This window comes from Dermacentor silvarum, chromosome 8 (genome assembly GCF_013339745.2).
Source record: "Dermacentor silvarum isolate Dsil-2018 chromosome 8, BIME_Dsil_1.4, whole genome shotgun sequence".
Classification (NCBI taxonomy): domain Eukaryota; kingdom Metazoa; phylum Arthropoda; class Arachnida; order Ixodida; family Ixodidae; genus Dermacentor; species Dermacentor silvarum.
In genome coordinates, this window is record NC_051161.1 from 183,965,274 (window position 1) to 183,973,701 (window position 8,428).

The window sequence follows — 8,428 nt, forward strand, 5'->3', positions numbered from 1 at the left end:
GGGGGGGGGGGGGGGGGGGGGGATTCTCGGACAGCATGAACTGCCGCCGCAGAATAAAGTAAAAGGATGGGCTCTGGCACTGCCGGCGAGAACGGAGTCGTCCATTGTGACACCCACTAAGGTTATCGGACAAACAGCGGCTCAGAAATGCCCGCGACACAATCGAACACAAGGACTTTCACGGATTACGCTGTGATCCACCATGCGACATTGAAGACCTGCACAACGGCGTTTGTCGTCCTGCTCAGAGTTGCGATAATTACGCCGTTATACCACATCGACGCGGCACCAACAGCGTTCTTTCTCAGGAGAAAACGGCGCAAAATGCACGGGCAGTTAATAGCTTGACGGTGAGCAGGCGAAATTAAAGTAAAAAAGCGTTATATTCGTGTCACAAGCCCAAATATAAGGCGACGCGCCTTCTGTGCCCAGAAATGTCGAGGGGAAAAAACGAAAAAAAGCGTTATATGCGTGCAAATACGGTAATTATGCAGCTACATCTAAACTAATAAATGACCATCGTGTAGAACACAGCAAGAAATCCATATATCCGCGTCACCCTAAGCTATATACGTATATAGGGGCCCACCTTGTAGGTTAACTTGTGAGGCACGTGGCTTGCTTCGTTGTCCCCCGGTTGATTGGCACGGTCAGTTCATTATCCAGGCACACACAAAGAAAAGAAAACTTGACTGCAGGCGCGACTTAAGACAGCAACGGTATCGTTTGCGTCAAGCGTGACAGCTCATGCGTCAGAAGGGATGAAATGGCCGCCGGGCGTAGCATATGCATTCCAGGAGCACCAGTGGGTCGTGCGAGCCCGGTAACCGCGCTTGCAGAAGTCGAGGTGCTAACTGGAGTAGCCGCTACGTAAAGCTTCGAGCTCGCCTCACAGCTATAGAACCCGGTGTAGTGGTAGATATGGCGTCTAAATTCGTCAATCGCTGGTTCAGCTGACACGGGCGACGGTATAACAGGTATAGCGTCAAATTCAGTATGACGGGCGGGCCTCGCAGCGGCCGCTTCTTATATGTATATTTCAATGACGATTATCTGCAGTTCGCGCATGCGCTACTACGACCAGCCGTCTTTCCTTCGTGCGCCGTAGACACGTTATCACCGAGATGAACTCTGCGCAATCGCGATGGTGCAAGAAAATATATGAAGAACAGAAATAAAATGATCGTTGCCAAAAAAAAAAAAAAAGAATCACGCTTTCCGTAAGCCGCTGGTTTGGGAATGTTCCAAAAGCGTCTACTTTGTTCGACAGCGGCGGGCGTGCCGCGCTAAAGATTTTACGGTACCGCTTGCAGTCGAATCGCCTATCGACGGGGCCCACCGACGCAACCACCACCGCGCAATTCACGCTGCCATAGAGAAAGAAATTCAACAAGAGGGGACACTCGGCAAAAACTGGCAATAGGAAACACGTCACCATACGTCACGCTATAGACTGCATAAATGAACTATGGCTTGCAAATGACGAAAAATAAATTACCCAGACTGCTTAATTCATTTCATGACGCTGGCATTGACATCATTAACATAACACGGCCCGAACTGTTGTCACTTATCTGAACCTTTTCCTAATTAATTAATTAGCATAATTTCTTTATCACCTGTATTAACATATGCGCATTGTTACATGTTTGTAATGACATAATTTTTGCTCATCGTATTCCTTCTCCTAATTATTCCAATATAATTTTAGCACCATTTCTTTGCACCTTTAATTATGCACCGTCACGTGTACGTAATTTTCACTTTTATTTACCTATTGCCTAGTGTATGTAATGTGGAGGTGTGTACTATCTGCATTGTTTGTACTTGCCATTGTCCAATTTCCTCGTACCCCTATGAAAATTATCTCTAATTGGTTATTTATTGTACTTTTCAATTTATATGTAACGCTTCTGCATATGGTTCATTGCGCGACTCACTGCCACCATGTAACACGGGGGCTAAGAGCACCTCAAGCTGCCTCACTGCAGCTTTTATCTTAGCCCCTGCCATTGTATTTTGAGCAATGGAAAGAAAGAAAGAAAGAAAGAAAGAAGGAAAGAAAGAAAGAAAGAAAGAAAGAAAGAAAGTATTCATGGGACGTCACGCAGCCATATCTGACCGCGCTGGTGCCCTAAGATGGCGACTACGATGACGGCAGTGCAACGTTTTATCACGCGCACTGTTTTGCTTTCTCATGGCGATTGTTTTTCCCCTGTTTATCATTGTTATCGCTCTGACGTTCGACGCAAGACGAGCGTTTTTAATGCTGTTTTACCGGTTTATCATTGTTATCGCTCGACGTTCGACGCAAGACGCGCTTTTTGTTGCTGTCATGTTCCTTGCGCCCCTTCTCGGCCTGCTGGTACCCCAATATGGCATCCGCGATGACGTCCGTGCAACCTATGTATAGTATTTATGCCGAACGTTAGCTGCCGCGAGCATCGAAAAAAATAAAGTGAAATTAAGTTAACAGACATAGATTTATTTTTTTAATTCTTTGCCACGAAAACTAAAACATTTAGCGTATAAATGAACTTAAACTTTGCGACTTATTTTTCTTACCTTACCTAGCGACAGGACAATGACGCGCCAGATGAATGCGTCATCCGCCAGACACTCCTCCGAGGTGCGCGCGCGTTTGAGCGCTCGCCCGCGGCGACCCGTCTGTCTCCTTTTTTTTTTTTTTCTTCTTTTTTTTTTAATGTAGCCTGCACTCTAAAAACAGTTGCACCCTTTGGGGCGTATTTTTGCCACAGAACAATAATCGTCATCTGACTTGCGTGGCTTTCCTTTCTTTAACGCTGTGCGCCCGGCACTTCTCGGTCACGAACGACAAGAGCGTTATCAGCGTGACACAGCGTTCTCGACAGGAAAGTAGCAAGTGCAGAGTTTTCAAGATAGGAAACGCAAGCAAGACAGATGACGATTATTGTTGTGTGGCAAAAATGCACCCCAAAGGGTGCAACTGTTCTTAGAGTGTGGTTTCTTGGGCTCACGGCGTATTCTTGCGTTCCTTCTGCGCTGGGACAAGACACCACTGCACTATTGGACTACGGCAAGGTGAGAAATTTTGTTTCACAGTCTACGACGCAATTAGGCTTACGGCACGGGGCCAATACTTAAGACGCAGTTAGAGAAAAATAGCTCGGCCGTCCTGGCGCAGTTAATTCGAGTTAACGAATCGTGCTGGGACATGGTTCCGACGCTTCCTAGGAGATTATTGTAAGTTATTTCAGGTTCTGTTGAAGCACACTAGCCGCACAGCGCACCGTGACGCAGTTAGTGAGAACCAACTCCGTCGTGGTTCGTAGTGTAGTGCATGTTACCAGAAGTTTGTGCCGCTTTCTCTGACGCCAGACATTGCTGAAAAGTAATGTCGTTACTTTTTGGGGTACTTTTGAGGCACGCTTGCCGCACAGCGCGCCGTGGCACAGTAAGCGATGAGCAGCTCGGCCGTGGTGACAGTTAGTTTGACGTGTAATGAATCTTAGAGGGACAAGTTTGTGACGTTTTTTGTGGTCACGCAACATACGAGTATACCTTCTTTCGGTACTCACGCCTGTCGAAAACGCGATGGACGATTTCCAAGAGTGGGATAACATGGGATTGTGTTGCTGGCGCCGGCAGAACGCGCGATAGATAACGCCGAGGAACATATCAGAAACTTGTAATTCGAAAATTCCGTCTTCTAAAGGACTGAAAACAGTCTTTGCACCCACGCATTTGTCTTGAGTGCGAATAGAAGGCATTCTGCGAACGACTAGCATGGTCCGGCTAGGGGCCTCTGTTGCGTCCGTCTCTGTGTATGTATATCGTACAGTCGCAATCTTTGTGAGGGTGAACACGGGAACGCGTGGCCTGCTGAGCTCACAGCGTGGTTCAGCCAAGTTCAGCGGCGGCAACGAGAAGCATTGCTCATGCGCAGTGTGTCCGGCGTGCGCAAATTCTCCCGCCGCGCGCATTGCGTCACGCAAGCCTTGCGTGTCGTCTGCTGCGCGCGTACCGCAATAAGGTAGCCGTACGGTTCGGAATTGGTGACGATGTTGAACTTCTCATTACGCTCCCCACGATGCATCAATAAACTTGAAGATATATGTAATGTTTTGTGGGCGTTCTCAAGATCATTGTAGATCTGTAGCCAGGCCACGCATGCTCATGACACTTGTGGGCGTATTTAAAAAGCGGCTTCCGTCTTTTAGGAGCGTATATATATTCTTGCACATTATCGCATCTGTCAGAGCAGCAACTGAATTTCAGCATGGTCCGCGTTCCCGAAGAAGAGAGGTGGAAAATCGTACAATATTCGCTCAAGGGATATTCACAGCGCTCCATCGGTGCTCTCGTGCACAGGCCGCTAAAGACCGTCAACAGGATTATTCAGGCATTCAGCAAGGAAGGCCGACTCTGTGATGCCCCACACAGGCGTCGACCAAAGGCGACGACGGAGGATGAAGACGCGCTTCTGGTAGCTGCTGTCGTCGAGAACCCGTTCCAGTCCGCGAGGCAAGTGCGGGAGCAGCTAGATGTGGACGCTTCCCTTGCTACGGTCCGGCGATGCCTCCGAAGTGCTGGACTGCGAAATTCTGTAGCTGCACGAAAGCCAGTCGTCACTGCTTCGAACAAGAAGTCACGTCTCCAGTTTGCCGAAGCACACGCCTCATGGTTGGCAGATAACCGGAGCCGAGTGATCTTCTCGGATGAGTCGACTTTTACAACTCGCCAAGACCAACGGATGCGAGTTTGGCGAACCAGAGGCACCCAGTAAGAAACTTTTCTTAATGCACGTTTGATTTTGCGAAGGATGGTCAAAAAATACGATTTCCATGCAGTTACGAGCCAGCCAATGTGCCGAGAGTCGCCGCGAGTGGCCGAAACTGCGTGAACGTGTGGGGCGCGGTGTCAAGGCATGGTCTCGGGCCTCTGCATCGCATAGAAGGTGCCCTTACATCGCAGTGATACTGCACAGAAATTTTGGACAATGTGCTGCTGCCCTCCGCCCACAGCGTCTTTCCCGATGCCGACTTTATGATTCAACATGACCTGGCGCCGGTTCACAAGGCAAAAGTTGTCAAGGAACATATATAAAATCGCAGAATCAGCATGCTTTCCTGGCCGGCCAAAGGCGCTGACATGAACATCTGCGAAAATATATGGGGGTACATCAAAGCAGCCATGGTGCGAAAACCTGTCCGCCCGACGACTGGGGACGAGCTGTGGGCAGCCGTTCGACAAGAATGGGAGGACCTTCGAGCGCATCATGACTTTGTGCCAGCGCTATACGCGTCACTGCCCTCTAGGATGGCAGCAGTCATTTCCGCAAAGGGTTGTATGACAAAATACTAACATCATCAAAGAGAAAATTATTCCTGCTTACTAATACTACTTCTAAACGGATCAATCTTTTGTTGAACTTGCACCAAATAAAAGTTCGGATGTTTGTGTTCCCTTGTCTGTTCGTTACCCGCCGCGGTTGCTCAGTGGCTATGGTGTTGGGCTGCTGAGCACGACGTCGCGGGATCGAATCCCGGCCACGGCGGCCGCATTTCGATGGGGGCGAAATGCGAAAACACCCGTGTACTTAGATTTAGGTGCACGTTAAAGAACCCCAGGTGGTCCAAATTTCCGGAGCCCCCACTACGGCGTGCCTCATAATCAGAACTGGTTTTGGCACGTAAAACTCCATAATTTAATTTGTCTGTTCGTTGTACGATAAGAACACAGCAGAAGGAAAACTAAAAGTGAAAAGTTGAATTACAATAATGCCAAGCATAAGAAGCACAACGTTCTGAATTAAAAGCATCAAAATCGTGGTTTCTGCCATAATTTGGTTTCTATTGAGGGGGAAAAAAGTTGCAGTGGCTTAGCTCGGCTATGCCAGGATATACGTAGCGTTAGCAAAGGTTCAGGTGATTATTCTTAGCTTTCCTGGTTGTCTAGATTGTCAAGGATTAGCTTGATTGTCATGCTTACTGCTGCTCCAATGACACACACGCGGTATACGTATTATGTGGCACATGTATATTTATTTTTGCTCAACGTCACGTTGCTCTCCGTTCTTCTGCGCTGTTGAGCAGCATTTGCGCTCTCCTTCTTCATGGCTATACCACACTGGCAAACGCCAGTCAAAAGCGCAGCGGCTCCAGCGCAGTGTGAGACGGCGACTGCACAGCGAGCGCGCGCCGGCGCCAGTGCGTCTACCACGGCTACGACGTCACTCCTCTGGAATGCGCAGACCGGCGGCGGTGAGTCGCGCGCGGCCATAGAGAAAGAAAAAAAAGTTTTTTTTTTCTTTCTCTATGGCGCGGCGGCGGCGGAGTGCGCGAGAGGTGCCGGCTCCGGTGGCTCCGGTGCGCAAGCCGTGTGACATCACTGATCCTTGCGCATGCGCAGCACGGCTCTTGATGTGCCGCGCGAAACGGGCTTGGCTAGGCCAGTGTAGCTAACGCTACAAAAAAAAAAAAAAAAAGAATTCGCAAACTCTGGATTAGTCGATGCTTATACAAAATGATCAAAACTAAAAATAAGGTGTATCACGCAATCGTACAGACACGTGGTGCTGCTCTGCTTAGCGAATACAAAGAATACCGAAATAAATTAAATGCCGATTTGAAAAAAAGTTGTCGCAGTTTCACCTGAAAGGCGAAGCATCAATTGCGATAGCAAATTTGTAGAGAGCTATACGGAGTAATGATAGTAGCTTTATCAGCTGTATAAACTTGGACATGCAGCAGCACCGGCAACACGCAGAACTGTTGGCGACGCCGTCGGCGTTTTGCCCGCGTTCGCTCAAAATGCGTGCGGCGTTGGTGACTGTTGCCGGAGCCTCTGATATAAATAGGCACTTGGTGCCGCAGCTAAACGTCGCCTCCCCGAGTTTGAAGTCGAATTTGTCGACAACTCGAAGCAAAGGCAAGTGTATGACGTCAAATATGCAGTTTTAGAACAAAAAGATGAAGAAAACATAGAGGTAATGAATGAAACCGTATCTGGGCTGATCTCAGACGCAGCACTTGAAGTGGGAGGTAAGCTCTCCCAAGTAACAAAGGACTTAATAAAGAAACGGCAAAACATGAAAGTGTCAAACTCGAGAGATCAGATAGAATTCGCTGAACTGTCGAAACTAATCAACAAGAAGTAATTAGGGATATTCGAAATTATAACGTTGAGGAAGCAGTAAAATATGGACGCAGCATGAAATCAGGGAGAAGTAATCTTGGCATAGGACAAAGCAAAATGTATCCACTGAATGATAATCAGGGTAATATCATCATCAATTTCGATGACATAGTAAAAGCAGCGGAAGAATTCTATACTGACCTGTACAGTGCCCAAAACAGCCAAGCTACTTTCATTCAAAATAGTGATGAACCGGATACAGAGGCTCCTTCTATAACTAGCGCTGAAGTTAGAAGGGCCTTGAAAGACATGACCAGGGAAAAAGCTGCTGGAGAAGATTGAATAACAGTAGATTTAATCAAAGATGGAGGAGATATCGCGCTTGAAAAGCTTGCGGCTCTTTATACGCATTGCCTCACGACTTCAAGTGTACCAGAAAGCTGGAATAACACCAACATTACACTCATCCATAAGAAGGGAGACGTTAAAGAATTGAAGAATTATAGACCCATTAGCTTGCTTTCAGTATTGTGTAAAATATTCACCAAGATAATTTCCAATAGAATCAGGGCAACAGTTGACTTCAGCCAACCAAGAGAACAGGCTGGCTTCAGGAAGGGATATTCTACCATGGATCACATCCATGTCATCAATCAGGTAATAGAGAAATCTGCAGAGTACAATCAACCTCTCGATATGGCATTATAGATTATGAAAAAGTATTTGATTCAGTAGAGATACCAGCAGTCATAGAGGTATTGCGTAATCAATGAGTACAGGAGGCACACGTGGATATCTTGGCAAATATTCACAAGGATTGCACAGCGACCTTGGTTCTCCACAAGAAAAGTAGAAAGTTACCTATCAAGAAGGGGGTCAGGCAAGGAGACACAATCTCTCCAATGCTATTCACTGCATGCTTAGAAGTATTCCAGCTCTTGGACTAGTAAGGCTTAGGAGTGAGGATCAATGGCAAATATCTCATCAACCTTCGGTTTGCAGATGACATTGTCCTATTCAGCAACAATGGGGACGAATTAGAGCAGATGATTGAGGACCCTAACCGAGAAAGTGTAAGGGTGGGGTTGAAGATTAATATGCAGAAGACAAACAATGTTCAATAGCCTGGCAAGGGAACAAGAATTCAGGATCGCCAGTCAGCCTCTAGAGTCTGTAAAGGAGTATGTTTATCTAGGTCAGTTACTCACAGGGAATCCTGATCATGAGAAAGAAATTTACAGAAGAATAAAATTGAGTTGGAGTGCATACGGCAGGCATTGCCAACTCCTGACTGCAGAACCAGAGCCTA